Source organism: Euleptes europaea, chromosome 11, assembly GCF_029931775.1.
Source record: "Euleptes europaea isolate rEulEur1 chromosome 11, rEulEur1.hap1, whole genome shotgun sequence".
In the NCBI taxonomy this organism is placed as follows: Eukaryota; Metazoa; Chordata; class Lepidosauria; order Squamata; family Sphaerodactylidae; genus Euleptes; species Euleptes europaea.
This window is the reverse complement of record NC_079322.1, coordinates 74,518,272-74,539,384: the sequence shown is the minus strand read 5'-3', so window position 1 is coordinate 74,539,384 and position 21,113 is coordinate 74,518,272. Positions and strand designations below refer to the sequence as shown.

Genomic DNA, 21,113 nt, shown 5'->3' with positions numbered 1-21,113 from the left:
AAGTAGGTCTACTCAGAAGTAAGTCCAGGGTCCTTCCTTGGGGCTTACTCCCAGGAAAGCCAGGGCAGGGGCAACTTGAACGTCCGCAAGGCCTTGGGAGCCAGCAGATCTACTCAGAAGTAAGCCCCACTATCTTTCTTGAGGCTTACTCCCAGGAAAGCCAGGGCAGGGACAACTTGAACGTCCGCAAGGCCTTGGGAGCCAGCAGATCTACTCAGAAGTAAGCCCCACAATCTTTCTTGGGGCTTACTCCCAGGAAAGCCGGGGCAGGGCAGCAGGTTTACTCCGAAGTAAGGCCCGCATTCTTCCTTGGGGGCTTCCTCCCGGCAAAAGCACCCAGCTCCGAAGCGCTGAGTAGGCGCTTTGCAGTCGCTCAAAGGTGCCCGGCAGCAGGAGCGGCCCCAGGTGGGTGGGAAGAGCGGTGTCCACCCCGCCGGCCCGCCCCTCTGGCCAATGCGCGCGCCCGCCTCCCCGCAGCCCAGCCCAGCCGGGCTCTCCGCAGTCCGCGCCCTGCCGGCCGCCAAGGCGCACAGCCGCCGGCTCGCTCTCTCCCTGGCTGCCCACCTTTCCCCGCGCACCTTTCCCCTTACCTTCGGGGTCCTCGGGAGAAGCCATGGTGAGGGCAGCGGTCGCTGGCCCAGGGCAACCTGGAGGCGGCTGGGAGCGCTTGGCCCGCCTGGCTTGGCCCCGCTCCTGGCCCTGCGATCGGGCAGCTTTCCCTTCCCCTCCCCGGATGTCTGCACTTCCTGCTTGGGTGTGGATCCGAGCCCTCCTGGTGGGGAAGAGGCCGGGGAGGGAGCGGAAGCTGCAGGTAAAGCCGAAAGCCAAGAAACTGGCAGGGGGGGTATGTTCTCCCCCCCTCCCAAGCTACATTTCGTGCTCAGATCGGTCTGGCTCCTTCGGATTTTGTTCTTCTTTCAATCTTTAACAAGTAGCTCCTCCTAAATTCAGACCTATAGAGAAGAAGAAGAGTTGGTTTTTATATGCCAACTTTCTCTACCGCTTAAGGGAGAATCAAACCATCTTACAATCCCCCCCCCAACACACCCTGTGAGGTAGGTGGGGCTGAGAGAGCTCCAAGAGAGCTGTGACTTGCCCAAGGTCACCCAGCTGGCTTCCAGTGGAGGAGTGGGGAAACCAACCCGGTTCACCAGATCAGAGTCCGCTGCTCCAAACCACCTCTCTTAACCCACTACACCACTATTCTGATAACCTGTCAAAAGCAGGATGGGGTGGCACCTTCCTGGGCAAAGGGGTGCACTAAAACGAAAGCCAAGGATGCCCACTGGAAAAATTTGGGAGTCCTCCAAAGGTTTCGTGCAGGGGCGTCAAACCTAAGGGCCAAGGGCCGGATCCGGCCCGTGAGCCTGCCGAGGGGGCCCCCTTTCCCACTCTCGATCTGGGCTGGCGAGGCATGGCCCAGCCCGACCAAGTGACATTTATGTCATATCCGGCCCTTGTAACAATTGAGTTGGTCAACCCTGGTTTAGTGTATCTCACAAGAGCCAAAAATGTTGTCTGGGCTCCACTGAAATGCGCTTGCTTGTTATACCCTGCCTTTCTCCCCAGCGGAGACCCAAAGCAGTTTACATTGCTCTCCTTCCCTCCGTTTTATCATCGCAACAACCCTGTGAAGTAGGACAGGCTGAGAGTGTGCGACTGGCCCCACGGTCTTGTGTGTGGGGTGTGGGGTTGGAATAGATGACCCTTAAGGTCCCTTCCAGCTCTTATTTTTCTATGTGCTCTGACACGCTAGCTACTAAATCATGCTGGCTCTCTGAAGTGCATTTAAATGTTTATAAAGGTGCAAATAAAACTTAAGAATGGATTGAGAAAGAGAATGCAATGTGTCAGACATAACCCCTGGAAGAAGAAGAGTTGGTTTTTATACCCCTCTCTTTACTTTTAAGGAGTCTCAAAGCAGCTTACGATCTTCTTCCTTTCCCCTCCCCACAACAGACACCTTGTAAGGTAGGTGAGGCTGAGAGAGTTTGGAGAGAGCTGTGACTGGCCCAAGGTCACCAAGCAGGCTTTGTGTGGAGGAGTGGGGAAATCGAACCTGGTTCTCCAGATTAGAGGCTGCCCCTCTTAACCATTATGCCACGCTTGCTGGACCTGGTGTGTGCTTTTGATCTGTACTGGAAAAAAGAGCTGTGGCATAGTAAGGGGGTCAGACTATGATCTCGGGGGCCCCGAGTTCGAATCCCCCGCTCCTCCGTTGAGGCTTTCTGGGTGGCCTTGAGCCAGTCACTCTCTCTCAGCTATGCCTACCTCACAGGGTTGTTGTGAGGATAAGGTGGAGGAAGGGAGAATGATGTTGCAAGTATCTTTGGGCCCCTGAAATTTCACAAGGGAGGATGCGCCTTCTTGCAAATTCCTTGCATTGCTAGATCTTGGTCTCGCCACAAGCGGTTGTGTGTAATCTCGAAGCGCCTCCTCCGTCTGTTCTTCTCTGCCAGCGCAGGTGACCTGGCATCCCTCAAACGTTCCTGCCCCTAGGCCAAACTTATCTTCCTTCCCCAGTTCCCTTCTCTTCTCTGTAGCACCCAGTTGCTGCTGCCTATGCAGATTCGGTTCCTGGTGGAGTGTGGGGGAGTTCAATAAATAATTCAGCATTCAGCCGTCAAACCGAGTTACTAGCCTAGACTCGAGACAGCTTAGCGAGTAGGGTTTTTTTTGGTGCATGACGTACACAGAGATCCATACGAGACAATGGTTGTGTGCGCATGGGTACTTGGACTCGTGCTCGCCCCCTGTCTCGGTTGTTCCTTGGAGTTCTGCATGAGTTTTCTGTCCATTAGAGATGACCACGCTGCCAGCCCTCGCAGTGTCCGGGTCTTCCCATTCGTCCCGGTTTGAGACTCCTTAAAGGTTGAGAAAATCGGGGTATAAAAACCAACTCTTCTTCTTCTTTTAAAAATCTAAAAGAAAAATAGGAGCGCTGTCACCAAACGAACACCCCACGTCATTCAGAGAGACCAGTTGCTGCCCCTGTGATTTTTTCCAATTAACTAAAGTGGAACCAGCACATCGCTATTCCAAATCCCACCTTTAGTATGTGTGGAAATTGCCCCCTCTGTTCAGATCATTTGAGAAGGACCACAAAGGTTAGGAACATCAAATGCGTAAAGGAGCTTACATGCGAATCTGGAGCAAAGTCGGCACAGGATATGCTTCTCCACAAAAGCGGTGGAAGAAATGGAGACATGTCTAAGGCCTATATTGGAGGGATAGTTATATATATATATTTTAAATCAGATTTAGGAAGGAAAGTGTTAGCTCAAGAACAGAGACTCGCATATCTCAAATTCAAGTCACCGAAACTAGACATAAGGCTGCAAGAACTCAACAGAGCTCGAATTAAAGCAGTCTTATAAAGCTTGAATGTTGGAGGGAAGAATATAAGAGGCATTTTAAATTGCACCACAGACCATGCTATCCCAGTAACTTGAAGTCTTAACCAGACTTAAATTGCCAGGGGAGAAGGGAGAGAACAAAGGCCCACCAACAAACTCCAGTTTGTCCCCCATGCCCAAACTGAGCGTGGATTAAAATTGGGTTGCTGCGACCTAAGTGTGATTACCAAACACTACCACAGGTTGGCGCTGTCTGCTCTTTGAAATACAAAAGTATTGATTATTGGAGTCATTCTCTTGCAATTGCCTTCTTTACCTCTAGGGGTCAGCAGTTCCTTATGGACTATTTGCAAACGCAGGATTCTCCAGCTATTTGGGAAGGATTCCTAGTTGAATACTCCAAAGCCCTGACTTGCGAAGTTAAATGGAAGAATAACTACAGCAAGAGTTCCTCCAGGCAGTTGAAAACAACTGTAAAAGCCAGTCTTCCGTGTCCATTCCAGGAGCCAAGACTTGTAGAAACTGAGCAGATTTTTTAAAGTATTACAATTGCTTTCTGTAGTAATCTGTTTTCCCAGAGCCAGAATCGTCTTTCTTTTTCGTAAAATGTTAGGGTGCGTCAGAGTTCCACTGAGTTTCCCTGTATTGCTTTGCTTCAAAGTCCTTTTGCAAAAGGAACTGGTGTTTTCAGTGATTTTCTGGGTTCACCCCTTAAAACCAGTATATTGAACAGGAATACCATCAGTGAAAGGGTAAGACAGTCACTCCCCGAATCAACGCGATATAACCATTTTGCAGTATGTTTCTAATGACGCCTTTTTTGCAAACGTTAAATAAACTGTATTAGATTGACCAAAACTGTATTAGACATCAGGATTTGTTCTCCAAAAAGCATCTTTGAATAGAAAGGGCCAGAAGTCTGTCTTTTATGATTGAAGAGAGATAAGAAATCAACTTTAAAGGCTAGACCTTAAGAGAAAAAAAAACCAGACAGAAGAACCTCCAGTATTAGAGGAGGATGCCTATTACCATAGGTGCTGTGGAACACAGGCAAGATAATGCTGCTGCAGTGGTCTTGTTTGTGGGCTTCCAAGAGGCACCTGGGTGGCCACTGTGTGAACAGGCTGCTTTTCTCCTACACCCAAACTGTTAACTGCACACTAGAGCCGTGAAAAGCTTTACAGTACCCCGATCTTGGGAGTGGGGCAGTTGTCTCTACTTTGCTAACCATCTAGCACAGGGGTGTCAAACATAAGGCCCAAGGGCCGGATCTGGCCCCTTGAAAGCTCTTATCCAGCCCACAAAGCAGCCACCATCACCCCTCCAGTCCCGATCTGGGTTGGCGAGGCCCAGCCAAGTGTCATTTATGTCATATCTGGCCCTTGTAACAAATTAGTTTGACACCACTGGTCTAGTAAGTTCAGGGCTATTGGTGTAGTGGTTAAGAGCAGTGGTTTGGAGCGGTGGAGTCTGATCTGGAGAACCGGGTTTGATTCCCCACTCCTCCACATGAGCGGCGGAGGCTAACCTGGTGAACTGGATTTGTTTCCCCAATCCTACACACTAAGCCAGTTGGGTGACCTTGGGCTAGTTACAGCTCTCTCAGCCCCACCTACCTCACAGGGTGTCTGTTGTGGGGAGGGGAAGGAAAGGTGATTGTAAGCCGGTTTGAGTCTCCCTTAAGTGGTAGAGAAAGTCGGCATATGAAAACCAACTCTTCTTTTCCTCAACATCGAATAGAGGTGATATGCAATTCGTAATGCCTGTTGTGGGGAGAGGAAGGAGTTTGTAAGCCAGTTTGAGTCTCCTTAATAAAAGGTAGCGAAAATCAGCATATAAAAACCAACTCCTCCTTCTTGTGAGGTAGGTGGGGCTGAGAGAGTTCAGAGAGAACCGTGACTTGCCCGAGGTCACCCAGCAGGCTTAATGAGGAGGAGTGGGGAATGAACTTGGTTCTCCAGATTAGAGTTCGCCGCTCTTAACCACTACACTACACTGGATCTCGACAACGCAGCTCACTATTATTTGTGACATTATTAAGAGGATCCAATGTATAGTATAAAGTTAATGCAGAATAAAAACCTGCTTAATATGCAACTGCAGGCAACAAGCCCGTAGAACAGCCAGGTAACCGGGAGCCCAAATAAAAAGGATTTTACCGTTTTTTAGGGGAAAGAATGTAGGCTTTCGACTACCAGATCATCGCAAAGCCTCTAGGGGGCAGCAGAGGGCAGAGAAGGTCATGTTTGCTGAACGCTTTGTGATCTTGAGGCATGTCTCAGTGCACGGAAACGTGCGCCCTGCAATCTTAAGCATGTGTGCTCAGATGGAAGCGTGTTCAGGGTTGCAGCCCTTGATTTTCTAATTCGTTAGGAAATGTGATTGACCGCAGAATTATTGAGCACCAAATCGAATGTGAAAAGAGGTCAGGACTTGGCAGGGAGAGGAGCCCTTCGCATCTAAGCCCGCATTGACAGGAGGCACGCGAATTCCAATGCGCACCTTGTAAAATAAATGATATGCAAGGGCGGAAAACACTGAAATGCCTGTTCAGCTCTATTTACAAATTTAACGCAGCGTGCCTCCTTGGCTCTGTGGAAGAAGGGGGGAGGGTATCAAAGAACAAAGAAATCGTGGTCTTTGACGGCAGCATCTGGAATTCTCCATTAGGAAAAAGGGGGAATGGTAAGGTATGAAGGGTCCTCCCCCTATTCCGTTTGTGCCTGTGAGGTTTCTGGCTCCCCTCGCTTTTTTTTTTTAACTTTTCCTCATTGGCTGTGTTTATTATTGCTTGATTTTACATCCTCTATTTTAGATTAGTTGCGCTTGTGGCAAAGGACTTGGGGAGGGGCTCAGTGGTAGAGCATCTGCTTGGCATGCGGAAGGTCCCAGGTTCAATCCCCGGTTTCTCCAGTGAAAGGGAGTAGGCAAAGTAGGTGATGGGAAAGACCTCCGCCTGAGACCCTGGAGAGCCGCTGCCGGTCTGAGTAGACAATACCGACTTTGATGGACCGAGGGTCTGGTTCAGTATAAGGCAGCTTCATGTGTTCATGACTTCCACTGAGGAACCTGTCTAACCGTTAGAAAATTCTTCCTAATTTTTAGCGGAAACTCTTTTTGAGTTAATTTCAACCTGTTTGGTTCTGGTCCGACCTTCTGGGGCATCAGAAAACAACTCGGCACCATCCTCTACATGACAGCCCTTCAAGTACTTGCAGAGGGTTATCTTATCCCCTCTCAGTCTTCAGGCTAAACAAACCCAGCTCTTTCTACCTTTCCTCATAGGACTTGGTCTCCAGACCCCTCACCATCTGTTATAGGCCACCCCATATGGAGTTTTCAAGGCAAGAGACTAAGTCAGCTGCAACCTTTACGCATGCACAGAGTTCCAGCGGTGGGCCATTCATGGGTCCCATGTGAACACCGGAAACCGTTCTGGTGGGAGGGTGAGCTCAATGGGTCCCTGCTGAGTGCTTCCTTCCCTCTACGCCGTCTTTCCCAGGCTCTGCCCTCAAATCTCCAGGAATTTCCCAACCCAAAGTTGGCAGCTCAACCTTCAGGGTGGGATTTCCTGTGTTTAGCGAGAAGCTCCCAGAACCGGAGGATGGATTTCCCTGCTGCCTTTTGGAATAGTTGCTTGTTACACAGAAAGACCCTGCACCACACGGACTTCTGTCTTCGCTTCCAGCCCAGGAAAGGGGGCGTCACACCCGCTTTCCCCCTTATTTTATTACACAACGCATGAACGGTCAACGAACAGTCGCAGCGTGACAACGCGACCAACCCCGTTCTGCTCTTTGGAACAGATGGCTGTTTTCACAATTATGATAGCCGAGCCATGTTTGTGTGTACAATCATTATGTCATGCAAAATGTGAAATAAATTATTTTGTTAATCCACTGGCACCATCTGGTGAAAATCTCTGCGCCGGGCTCATACTAGCAAACATCTGCTAACGCTCAAAGCAAAACAAAAGCCACTTATTCCTCCTATGTCTATTAACATACATTTTTTGGGGAGTTGCAAAAAGAAAATTCCTGGAGGAAGGCCATTCATTTTCACAGAGCGTTTTGTGGCTTTGTGTCTCAGCGTGGTGTCGTGTTTTAAGAGTGGTGGGTTCTAATCTGGTGAACCGGGTTTGATTCCCCAACTCCTCCGTATGAGCTCTAATCTGACTAATCTGGTGAACCGGGTTGGTTTCCCTACCCACATGAAGCCTGAGGGGTGACCTTGGGCTAGTCACAGTTTTCTCCCAACTCGCAGCCCCACCTACCTCACTAGGTGTCTGTTATGGGGAGAGGAAGGGAAGGAGATTGTAACCTGGTTTTGAGCCTCCTTGAAAGGGAGATAAAGTCGGCATATAAAAACCCAACTCCTCTTCTTCTCATATGTTATATGGTTTGATATTTATCAATTATTGCTGTTTGATTGCTGATTTTTATCGTGAGCTGCCTTGGAGTCTCTCTGCGGGAGGAAACACGTTTGATCAATGCTGCAAGAAATAAAAACAGCTTGCCTGTAGTAGGATCCAAACAGACAGACCAAAATCTCAGAAGCCCGTTTATCTGTAAAACGTAAAGCTTCCGCATCCAAAGCTCCAATTTGGACCAGGGCTTTGTACGCAGGAGAGAGGGCATAAGGAGGCCACAGTACCTGGTACCAAAATAGTTCACAACTTTATTGGAACATAGGCATGGTAGGGTTGCCAATCTCCCAGAATTACAACTGATCTCTAGTTCTCCTGGAGAAAATGTCTGCTTTGGAGGGTAGACTATGTAGCATTATCCCCTTCTGAGGTCCCTACCCTGCCTTTTCCAGGCTCCAACCCCAAATCCCCAGGAATTACTCAAACTGGAGTTGGCAACCTTAGCCCTGGCCTTGGCCATGCTAGGGCATAACCTGCCACAGCCAGCAACCAACATAAGGAATGAAAAGTGAAACGAAAGCACGATCCCTTAAGGGATCCTGTTAAATTAGCTATACAATAAGGGAACGTCATCAAATTAACATTCCCCCCACGGTAAAAGGGGATTTAGCCCTTCAACTAGGGTTTCCAGGTTCCCTCGGCCACCAGAGGGGGATGGGGGGTAGGGTTGCCAGATCCAGGTTGGGAAACTCCTGGAGATTTGGAGATGGAGCCTGGGGAGAACGGGACCTCGGTGAGATACAATGCCACAGAGTCTGCCCTCCAAAGCAGCCATTTCCTCCAGGAAAACTGATCTCTGTAGTATGAAAAGGAGCTGTAACCCCAGGGGATCCCCAGGTCCCAACTGGAGGCTGGCATCCCTACCTTCAACTCTCACGGTTTTTCTAAAGGCAACCAGACTCCTTATTTTTAAAAGTGAGTTTTCAAAGTATTTTTAAAATACTAATACACTTTCTGCACAAGAAGCCTGGTTGTGGTTAGGGAAATTGAGCCGGGATTGAAGGGGGAAATCCACTTCCTACGTGGCCTCCAACCTGAAGCATGGCTGGCAGATTCTCTCTTTTACAAACTGAAAGAGACAAACCCTCTTCCTCTTGTGTGTTTGGCCCTTACTTTACCCCATCTGTTCCAGAGAGACGCATCTTCTTGGACGGATCGAAACAGAAAGTGGAAGCCGATTCCGGCCCGTCGACTGCCTCTTGTTCCCTAGACTCCACCACGAAGACATCTCATCCATTTTTTCATTAAGGTTTTGGGGTAATACAATATGGAGCTGCAATATCTATTGACTCTCCTGTGGGTAATTAACCGAACGGCCCTAAACAGAGTTTGCACTCTGATAAATCCACGGATGTCAGCGAGCTTAGAAGGGAGTAATTCTGCTCAGGATTGTGCCGGAAAGACTTTCCGAAGGAGAAGAGGATAAATCAATGCGTTCCAAAGCCCATGTAATGCCATTAGTTGTCGTTTCTCTCTCCATTCGCTCTCTTTTAATTGATCACATTATCTGCAGCGACCATCAATATGTTCTGTCAGCTTCCCATTAGTTTTTCCATGCATTAATCTCTTCGTGGGAACGGCATAGCCACTACCCACGGCGTGCTATGCATTCTCAATTTGTTTGTCATTTGTATGTACATTTTCCTATCTAGGCTGCTGCCATGCAAGGGCTCAAAACAGCATTCGCCCTGCAGAAACAGCAGCAACTGGGGTGAAAGCAGTTGGGGACAGCTACTGTCCACCCTACCCCGAGCCCCTACCCCTTTGGGAAGCCAGCCTGGTGTAGTGGTTTAGAGCAGTGGTTTGGAGCGGCGGACTCTAATCTAGAGAACTGGGTTTGATTCCCCTCTCCTGCCCATGAGTGGCGGACACTAATCTGGTGAACCGGGTTGGTTTCCCCACTCCTCCACACAAAGCCAGCTGGGTGACCTTGGGCAAGTTACAGCTCTCTTATAGCTCTCTCAGCTTTGCTGATATTGCGTTTCTGAGCAAGTATATCGGCACCATTTCCCCAACAGCATGTTCTCACTTCGTGACTCTGTATCACATTTTGCAATATTTCAAACATTTTTTTTTAGACATAATGCTGTTGCATATCTAATAGCGAACACATGAAGCTGCCTTATACCGAATCAGACCCTTGGTCCATCAAAGTCAGTATTGTCTACTCAGACCGGCAGTGGCTCTCCAGGGTCTCGGCAGAGGTCTTTCCCATCACCTACTTGCCTAGTCCCTCCCTTTAACTGGAGATGCCGGGGATTGAACCTGGGACCTTCTGCAGGCCAAGCAGATGTTCTATGAGTCACAGCCTCTCCTAGTCTACAGTATCGTGTAAACATAACTTTTATATGCACTGGAAAAAAATCATGTAACTTGCTTTATGGCCATATTCGATTTATTGGAACCGAACCCACAATATCTCAGAGGAACGCTTGTATCTAGCCAGCGTAGTGTAGAGTCTGATCTGGAGAGCCGGGTTTGATTCCCAGCTCCTCCACGTGAGCGGCGGAGGCAAATATGGTGAACCGGGTTGGTTTCCCCGCTCCTACACATGAAGCCAGCTGGGTGACCTTGGGCTAGTCACAGCTCTCTTAGAGCTCTCTATAGTCACAGCTCTCTTAGAGCTCTCTCAGCCCCATCTACCTCACAGGGTGTCTGCTGTGGGGAGGGGAAGGGAAGGTGATTGTAAGCTGCTTTGATTCTGCCTTATGTGGCAGAGAAAGTCGGCATATGAAAACCAAGTCGTCTTCTTTAATAGCACACTAGTGATACATATTTTATTGGGAGCACTGATTTTGTCACAGATAAGGCTGCCCGCTTGGAGTCGATAGTATTGGGCTTGTTGATGGTTCAGCGCTGATGGGTATTTCATCGGAGCCGGTGTGGCGTAGAGTTCTGAGCGCTGGACCAAGACTTTGGTTTTGTTTAACTCTTGACTAACAGAGCTTTTAAAAAATAGTAAATTGCTCCGGCAGTGACCCCGCATGCAATCATTGATTTTATTGGTCTGTTCCTACAGCCATTGCAGCATTTGGTGAATTGCAATTTCCTGCTCGTCTGCTTTTTTGGGAGACCAGGATGCTTCTGTCCTTCAGTCTCCTGGCACGTAGCGGGAGAACGGCAGCAGTTTTTTGGTGCATCAGCAATATCTCTTGCACGCTTGCGAACGCCTTTGAAAGTGGGTCCCTTAGATGATGAAGAAGAGGAGTTGGTTTTTATATGCCGACTTTCTCTACCACTTAAGGAAGGATCAGACCAGCTTACAATCACCTTCCCTTCCCCTCCCCACAACAGACACCCTGGGAGGTAGGTGGGTCTTAGAACTACTCTGTCCCAAGAAGAAATGAGCTCAGTAAAGAGGCCGTCGAAATCGATAGTTTACCCAAAAACGTATTATTAAAAACTTCCCTTTATATTGACGCGCAGATGTTTTGAAATATCTATCAAACAACCTAGAGAACACATTCATTGATCCCCCCTTTTTTTTGTTAATACTTGAAGCAATAAAAGGCTTTTGGCGATAAACTCAGCCCCTCTTAAAAGACGGTAAAATGTTAACATAGCGTGCTTTGAAAAGCGAGAAGCATTCTGTGTGCATCGCGGCTCTGCCGTCGTGCCGACGTTCTCCTGGGGGTCTTTCACTGCTTGGAAAATTGTATTCTAGGATCCCCCTCGATATTTGGAGAAAAGACCACCGCGCCTCTTATTGTTGTCAAAATGCACAGCAATGCTGACTTCCAGGGCAGCAGGGCCGTAAAGTTTAAAGAAAAACTGAGTACTTCTGAGAAGCCGGGTTTTATTATGTGCCTTCCGGCGTTCAAAATCCCGCTTCCCTCCTCTGAATATTCTCATTGACTCCATAAGCTAGAAATCTTCTTCAAGTGAAGAGTCTCTCTCAAAAAAGCTGTAACGGTATGTTTTCAGGGATGTCTGCTCTCAGTCAGACGTCTCCTTGCTGAGGGCAGAGAGCACTTTTCTCCATGCGCGGAGTTATTATGCTTTTGTTACATAGCAGAAGAAGCGACCACGCGAGAATTGCATGCCGGGCTTTGAGCCGCAGTATTATTGCTTTTTTTTACATCTAAAGATACCGTCCATTTTATTTAGCATCTCATGCATGGCTGGGAGCTTGTTAGAAAGCTTTTCCTCAAAAAATGTCTTTCGGTAGCAAAAAGACCTTTAAATGTTCGGTTGCCCAATGGAAGGAAGACTTCATTCTTGCAAAGGTGCGCTGTGGGACATGCATGCGAGGCTGCTTAACCTTACACATGACACCCAGTCCTTTCAAATCTTCTGCCCTTTGGTGGAACCGCCACTGTCCAGAGGGGAGAGATCTTTCTTTACAGCCCTGAGGGCCAAACTACACAAAACACCTGACATGTGTCGGGGGTCACAGGTGCGCAACCAGACTCTCAGTCAGACGTACATCAGAACTCACCTTTTTTTAAAAAACGCTCATTGACTTGGCACTGCAAACCGGGAGAAGGAGTTTTGGTTTCACTCCCACCCCGTTTTTGCTAGCAGAAAGGGCCGCACGGGGTCTTTTTGTTCCATTTCTCTGGCTCATATGAACACATATGAAGTTGCTTATACTGAATCAGACCCCTGATCCATCAAAGTCAGTATTGTCTACTCAGACCGGCAGCGGCTCTCCAGGGTCTCAGGCAGAGGTCTTTCCCATCACCTACTTGCCTCGTCCCTTTAACTGGAGATGCCGGGGATTGAACCTGGGACCTTCTGCATGCCAAGCAGAGGCTCTACCACTGAGCCACAGCCCCTCCCCAAAATTCTGAAAAATTAGGTTCCACCGAGATTTGAACTCGGATCGCTGGACTCAGAGTCCAGAGTGCTAACCATTACACCATGGAACCAAGAGAGCCACAGTGGTGTAGTGGTTAAGAGCGGCGGACTCTAATCTGGAGAACTGGGTTTAATTGCCCACTCCTCCGCATGAGCAGCGGACGCGAATATGGTTCGATTGCCCATTTCTCCACATGAAGCCGGCTGGGTGACCTTGGGCTAGTCACAGCTCTCTTAGAGCTCTCTCATTAACAGGCCTGAGTAGATGGCCATGAGAAGAAACCACCAGTGTGCGGGGGGTGGGAGGGGTGGCTAACACCTGCAGAGAATCAGAGAACAATGAACTTAAGCTGGAACCAACTGGAACATTCCTCTACGATGGCTTCAAGCCAATTGGAGCTGCTCTTTGTTCTATGGCTCGGCTATAGAGCCTAGCAAAGGCAAGGCAGTTTTCCCACAAGTGCAAGATTTTTTTTGTGTGCTGCAAAAAAAGTGGGGGGGGGGAGGTGAAACCCTCTGCACGTGGCAGCTCTTGGAAAAAACTTTGCCTCCCTTAATTCAGTGTTGACAAGCTTTTGCTCGAACGGCGTTCCCTGGAGGCGCACTTTATGCGCCGTATTTTTCAAAGTGCCAATCAGTGTCAGATTCCCTATTCATCCGGGAACGTGGCAGCAGAGGCTCTTTATGAGGGTGCTGTGATTTTTCCTAGAAGCAGTTTATCACCAGATCCGGCTGTGATCGTTTGCTTGGCTAAGGGCTGCCGCCCCCCTTCTGAGAAAAATCTTATTTTAGCGCGTAGCAGGCCTCTCGGCGTTTTTACAGCATCTACTTAACAATCCCATTGAGTATTACGGAGGGAGGGTTTTTTTCCCCCTTCCTGTTCTGCAACTAACTTCCAAAAATGCAGGAGAGAGAAGTTCAAGATTTTCTGCCTCCCTGGACTAAGTAAATCCCCCCTGGCTGCTCTCAGATTATCCCCTTCTGGGGCTGTCCTAAGAGTGATATATATTGGGGCAAAAAATACCAACTTCACATATACACTGATGGAATCTGAGCTGGCAGCAACAGACCAAGAAAAGGATCTTGGGATGGTAGTGGATCGCTCGATCAAAAATTACAACACAACAGAAGAGTGAACATCAACTTTATAACAACTTGCAATTTTATAATAACTTGCGGATAAAGGTTTGAATATAAGGTTTGAAATACAAATGGCCATCACGACAACTGTGATGACATTGGCGCTGCATATGGGCTGGATCCTAATGCATCAGCCAACCCCAATGTGGCTTGATGTATAACTGCTGTACGCAGTGATCCCACTGGGGCTGCCCCCCAGGGTTGTGGCAGAGCACTGGGTCACCGGGGCGAGTGCCGCTAGGTGATGCCCTGCCCACTGGAAAGTGGCATTGTCACCGATCTTACTTGCGTGATGCCACTTTACAAACACTTATGGGGAGGGGTCCTACCATGTAGGAAAAGGGGGTTCCATACCTCCTGGACCTTTCTGGATCCAACCCAAATGCTTCCCTCCAACTAGCAGGGTGGGAACCCATGGTCCCCCCCTGCTGCCGCCAGTACCTCTCAGCTGAAGCCATTCCATCAGCCCTTGCCGAATGCTCAGCAACCAAAGGTCAGTGCCCCAATCGGATAAGCGGACACCGTCACGAAGAAACAGTGGGCCTGAACCGTTCTGCCAATGGCCTTAGTAGCCTTTCTCCGGGCTAGATCTACCTTGTGTGGTTTAAGGGCCCCATGCCAAATCAACCGTTCCAACATATCTGACTAACAGATCAACATTTTTGGGAATGCCGTTGCCAATCTCCGGAAATCAGATGACGCAACTTCCAATACGTCCTTTCCTTTCCGGTTTGTTAAGTCATTCTCGCCCAGTTGTACAATAAGGGCGCCGGGCACGCCGTGACGTCGGGCCACCTCTAGGAAGGTGGGGACTAAGGCAGCCCACCACATACCTCCTTGTCCCATCCAGGAAATTTGCGGAGATTCATCGAGGCCCAAGTTCTTGCCCCATCCGGAGGAGGATACGTACTTGCTGGCCCGGCGCATGATGCTGTGTCCCACCAGCCAGACTTGTTTGCTGCACCTGGCTGCAACTCAAAAACAGTAGGTTAATAAGAGACTGGCTGGGGCCGAACGTAACTCTTGAATGCATTGGAGCGCCATCTCCCAATGCTTTTTAACTTGCTCTCTGTCAGCCCGGTCTGTGCGGCCGTTGTGGCCGCCCCAATTCGGAAAGAATGCACCCCAAACTCCTTGACTGACAAACCCAGAAACCCAAGGCCCCATCGGAATACCTGGACAAATTGGTAGCGAGTTAAGAACCCCCCTTCTTGATGAATGAACAGCAGCCCTGCCTGCAACGGCCGGATTCTTAAATAGTGGCGCATGGCTGTGACCAGGCAGCGGGCAGCCCCCCAGGCTGCTTTTAAATGTATGCGGGTCCCAAGGCCCTTCTGATCGGTTTTGGAGCAGTGTATTGCCACCACTAACCACTGGCCACTTGTCCCAATGTCGTCCCCACGAACTGCCTGGTTGGATGCATCCCGACCTGAACGAGGAACCAACTCGCTGACCCCTAGGGCACCATAGAAAGCTAGGGTGAATGCCGCCGTGAACAAGGACTCTTCAAATTCTGACCAGCAAATGTGTTCCAGGCAGTTGATCAACCTGGCCAGGATGCCTATCATAATTGGCCGCCGTTGGTCCGCCTGTAGAGGGATCCCCCTTTTCCAACCCATCACCGCCCTGCGTGCCCAGTAGGACGCGCCAGGATCTTCGTGCCCATGTGCCCTGTTGAAAAATGCTAACGCTGCCAAATGGACGCCTATGGTTTTTGCAGTGCACCTGTTGTCTTTTAAATGGGCTATATACTGCAATACCCAGTGTTCCGGTGCCGGCCAGCACCCAGGGCCGCCCCTATCCGAGGAGAATGCCAAGAACCTCTTGGCCGTTGAAGAGTATGCCCGGAAGGTTGCCGAAGATACAGACATGTAAATCCCTTGCATTATAGTCCGCATCCAAATGCCCACAGCTCCTCCGGAAACGCCTCGGGAAAAGGATCCGCCTCCGGCATCAATGCCCGGAACCTGTCCAGCTGCAGGCGAGACAATCTGCTATGCCATTATCAATGCCTGGCACATGGCAAGCGGTAAAAATGATAGCAGAGAAGGAAAGTCAACACAAACTTATGAACTAAATGCATTACCCGGCTTGATTTAGACGTTTGGCGATTTACTACGTGGACTACCGCCAGATTGTCACACCAAAACGTAATGTGCTTATTTTGAAACTGCCACTGCCAGATTACCACGGCCACGACGAAAGGAAAGAGTTTCAGAAAAGTGAGGTCCCGTACTAAACCCCGTGCTACACCAGTGTTCCGGCCAAGGCTGCGTGCACCATTTCCCTTTACAATATAACCCAAAGCCGATGCTGACTGCTGCATCCTACAGTACTTGCAAGTCGTGGCCCGGCACCCAAGCATCCTGCCACAGAGAAACTCCGTTAAATTGATCCAAGAACTGCAGCCAAGTCCTTGCGTCATCCTTCATCTCCCGGGTCACCTGTATCCGGTGGTGGGGTGCCTTGACGCCCACCGTAGCCCTGCACATCCGTGCACAAAAGGCCCTCCCGGGTGATACAACCCTGCATGCAAAGTTCAAGTGACCACTGATGGACTGCAGCTCCCTCAACATGCATTTTGTTCTGTCCAGCAGGGTGGAAAGTAACTGCCAAGGGGCCAACAATTTGTCCTCCGGCAGTCTGGAGGTACCCATCACTGTGTCAATTTCTATTCCCAAAAACTTTAGACGGTGGGCCGGGCCTTCCGTTTTTTCCAATGCTAGTGGTACCCCCAGGTCCGAGGTCAAAGCCATAAAGTTTGCCAGCAGGTTGTCGCGTATCTTGGACCCATCCGGCCCAACCATTAAGAAGTCATCCAAATAATGGGCGACCAGCTGGCAGCCCGTTCTGTCTATTAATGCCCATTCTAAAAATGTGCTGAATGTTTCGAATGCAGCACATGCCACGGAGCACCCCATTGGCATGGCCTTATCCACATATCAAAAACTTTGAAAATGTAAGCCTAATAGGCAGAAATCTGACGGATGGACTGGTAGTAGGCAAAAGACGGACTGCACATTGCACTTCGCCATCTGTGCCCGCTGGCCACATGATCTTACGATGTTAATGGCATGATCAAAGGATTGGTAACGGACCGAGCAAAGCTCCGGGGGGATGGCATCATTAACTGACCCTCCTTTTGGGTAGGATAAGTGATGAATGAGCCTAAACTCCCCGAGGGCTTTCTTGGGTACGACTCCTAAAGGTGAAACTCTCAGATTAATGAAAAGGGGTGAGCTGAACGGGCCAGCCATCCTGCCCGCCCGGCACTCCTTGGCGATCTTGTCAGCTACAACGTCAGGTAACTCCTGTGCTGACTTTAAATTGCCCGCTGCCATAGGTACCCGAGGTTGGGAAAAAGGTATCCGGAAACCCCTGGAGAAGCCTTCCCATAAGTACTGAGCGGCCTCTCTGTTGGGCTATTTTGTTAGTAATTGTGAAAGGGGGTCTAATTTGATAGGTGAATATGCCAATCCCAATAAACCGTCTTCATTGTTTTGCCCCTCTGTGGGTGGTGCTAGATCCGCCTGGTTCCTTGCGGGGTGCCGTTGATAAAGGCCTGTGACCACGAAAGGAAGACCCACTGCCCCCATTGCGGGTGCATCTGGATTTCGGATGGGGCCGAAGCAGAGCTCACAGTTGTGCTCAAAACGGCACTTTGCCCGCTGGCGTTTACCTTGGTTATATTCCCAGCAAACTCTCCTATTGAGCTCCCTGCAGCCCCGCCCCCCCACATATTCCAGCGCCCGCCTTCTGATTTAGACTTAATATTGGGGCCAATGGTGATCAGCCACAATTTGTCATTAATTAGGTCCCATCTTGAACGCTCATTTTGTGACGCCCGTTTCCTTTTTTTTTTTTTAATTTTTTTAATTTTTTAAGTTTTATTTTTGTAAATGGGAGGGTACAGGAATAGAAAGGGGGAGGGTAAATCGTTGTATATTTATATAAAAACAATACAGTATTATAAAGATTTTCTTAATAAAACATAGTTACAAAGTACCGTTCAGTTATTCTACTTGTATCGTGTTGGTATTCTTTTATCAAATATTCTAAGTTTTGCTTAACCATTAATTAACATAAAGAATAATGCACTACCTGTTATAAATATTTAAACCAACATACTTCATTCGAATTAATTACAGTTCATATAAGTATAAAATAACGCCCACTTCTCATCAAATTGTTCTGTAGATTCATTGGATTTTAGGTTTAACTCAAAGGTCATTTTTGCCATACTAGCATATTCTAACAGTTTTCCTTTCCAGTCTTCTATTTCGGGTATATGAGTTAGTTTCCATGTTCTTGCCAATACCGTTCTTGCTGCAGTTGTAGCATATTTAAAAACATCATGTAAATTCAAAGGCAGGTTTGGTGGCACTATACTGAGTAAATAAGATTTAGGATCAAATGTTAACTTCATATCTAACATCAGCTGGAGATCTCGATGAATTCTTTTCCAATATATTTGTAATTTTGGACTTGTCCACCAAACATGAAAGTAGGAACCGTCTGTGTCTTGACATTTCCAACAAGCGCCTCTTTTTCCAGGAGTAGTCATTTGGGCGAGCATATTGGGGGTCAAGTACCATCTGTAAAATGTTTTATACCAATTTTCTTTCACTTCTTGACAGACAGTATATTTCATTTCAGAGGTGCAAAGTTTTTCCCATGTATCCATATTGATCATTTCTCCGAAATTTTGCATCCATTTTATCATATTGATTTTCTTGACGCCCGTTTCCTGAAGGCTTCATCATAGTCCATAGCAGCCGTGTCCCCAGCCAAATTACAGGCCCAGAGAACGTTGGCCAAATGATTGGCCAGATGCCATCCTCGAGCCGGGTAGGCTGATGCTACCACCCCCATAAATATGGTGTACCCTGCCAACCACTTGTCAAATGTCCTTTCGGCTGTGCTCAGCTTCTCTTTGTCTTTTCTTCTGTCCTGTGAGGTGGAGTGTGACCTTCGCCCCTCTTCCACCTCAGGCTTTATTAATGAGTAAAGATCTATATAGAAATGGTCTAGAATATCTTCTCTTAAATCCCTAGGGAGGTGGATACCAGGGGGGTCTTCGTCATCTGTAAATGGAGGGGGCACTGGAGGACGTGGTGAATCCCCGCCATCATCCCATACGCTCCCAGGGCCAGTTTTGCTACGGGGAGTGGTCTGGGTAGTGCGACGTCAGAGTGCCCACGAGGGCAGCCCTGGTACGTTGGCAGCCGCCATCCAGTAATCCCCTCCCATCACCATCCAAGCTGTCTCCTGGGGCCCGACGAGATGTGCGACCAGACTGTCTCCGTGCCTTGGTCCCTCTATCCTTGCGCCTTGCACCTTGAACTCTTTCGCACTGGGCTGCTGGACGTTGAAGAAGAAGAGGCTTCCCTTCTCCTCCTGACCCGCAACCGGCTTCTCACCTGGTGTCCCTTGCCGTAAGGCAGCCACTGGGGTCGGCCACATCTGCTGCAGGTCCTGGCGGGGAGCTCAGATGCTCAACTCGCTCAGCCAGCTGCTCCACAGCAGCTGACAGCCCCTCCAAGGATGCCCCGGGCTGTTCAGGGGTACCCCTGCGTTCCCGTGTGGGCGGTGCCGATGTTGGCGCCTCTTGCCCTCTCTGCCGCCCGGCCCCAGGGTTCTGCGTACCTGAAGCCCCTAGGCTACTGTGAGACCTGGCCGAGGTTCTGGGTGTAACCGACCCTTCCCCTGCCCTCCTCCGTCGTGGAGCCAGGTGATCCCAGGACCTTCTAAATGCCCCCACCCTGCTCCTCGTCCGAGGTAGCGGCATCTTGGGGGGCATGGCTGTTCTGCTTCGGAAGGCAATAAAACCCCACGCAAGGGGCAGTGATTTCTGCAATGCCCAAACAGGGCAGGAGATCTTAGCGTGCTCTTTTTTTATTATTATTGTATCAGCCCGGTGGGGTCATTGCCCCGCCAGCCGGGCTCTCCTCCGCTCGCCGCCTGGACCCGCTCGCCGCTCGCCGTCTTGGCCCTGCCCGCCGCTGCCGCCCGCTCTCTCGCGCCATCCTTGTTCTTCACCTAGCGACGATCACGGCGATCTGAAGGGCTCGGAGAGTCTGCTCCTTTTTTATGTGCTGGGAGCGGACCTGAGTGAAAACCTCACTCCTGCTCCAGCCTGCACAGCGCCCCCCCTTGGGACGCCCCCCCCCCCCGGAACTGGAGGCATCCTGCTATTGGCCCTTTTGAATTGCCAGGGCACCGCTGATTGGAGGAGTCTCCCGGGCCATCAGGTGCCTTGCCTCGTGCTTCTGAGGCAGCTGACTGCCGCGTGCTTCCCCGCCCTGGTTTCTGATCCCCCCCCCCCAGTTGACATTTTGCACTTCACCTGGCCCGGAATCTGCAACCCAGGCTCCAGGTTAGTGCCAGAACCTTTATCTATCATACTGCCCTTGTACAGATCTATGGTGAGACCACACTTGGAATACTGTGTACAGTTCTGGTCACCACACCTCAAAAAGGGTATTGCAGAGCTTGAGAAGGTGCAGAAAAGAGCAACCAAGATGATCAGGGGGCTAGAGCAACTGCCCTACGAGGAGCGGTTAAAATGCTTAGGAGTGCTTAGCTTGGAAAGAAGGTGGTTAAGGGGAGACATGACAAAGATCTATAAAATTATGCATGGTATGGAGAGAGTGGACAGGAAGCTTTTCTCCCTCTCATAATACTAGAATGCAGGGTCATCTGCTGAAGCTGGAGGGTAAGAGATTCAAAACACATAAAAGGAAGTATTTCTTCACAACGCATAGTTAAGTTGTGGAACTCCCTGCCCCAGGATGTGGTGATGGCTGCCAACTTGGAAGGCTTTAAAAGGGTAGTGGACATGTTCGTGGAGGAGAGAGGTATTTGTGGCTACTAGTCAAAATAGATACTAGTCATGATGCATACCTATTGTCTCCAAGATCAGAGGAGCAGGCCTGTTATCTTAGGTGCTGTGGAACACAGAAGAAGAAGAGATGGTTTTTATATGTCGACTTTCTCTACCACTTAAGGGAGACTCAAACCGGCTTACAATCACCTTCCCTTCCCCTCTCCACAAAAGACACCCTGGGAGGTAGGTGGGGCTGAGAGAGCTGTGACTAGCCCAAGGTCACCCAGCTGGCTTCATGTATAGGAGCGGGGAAACAAATCCAGTTCACCAGATTAGCCTCCGCTGCTCATGTGGGGAGGGTGGGGAATCAAACCCGGTTCTCCAGACTAGAGTCCACTGCTCCAAACCACCGCTCCTAACCACTACACCAAGCTGGCTCTCAGGCAGGGGAATGCTGCTGCAGTCGTTTTGTTCGTGGGCTTCCTAGAGGCACCTGGTTGGCCACTGTTGGACTTGATGGGCCTTGGTGTGGTCCAGCAGGGCCTTTCTTATTATGTGGAGGAGA

General features: G+C 49.5%; 1 non-coding gene across 1 annotated transcript; it reads right to left on the bottom strand.

The window, feature by feature from the left end:
- Positions 1 to 12,581: 12,581 nt before the first annotated feature.
- Positions 12,582 to 12,653, bottom strand: TRNAQ-CUG (transfer RNA glutamine (anticodon CUG)). Its single transcript has one exon. It is a non-coding gene; the product is annotated as a tRNA-Gln (tRNA).
- Positions 12,654 to 21,113: the final 8,460 nt, after the last annotated feature.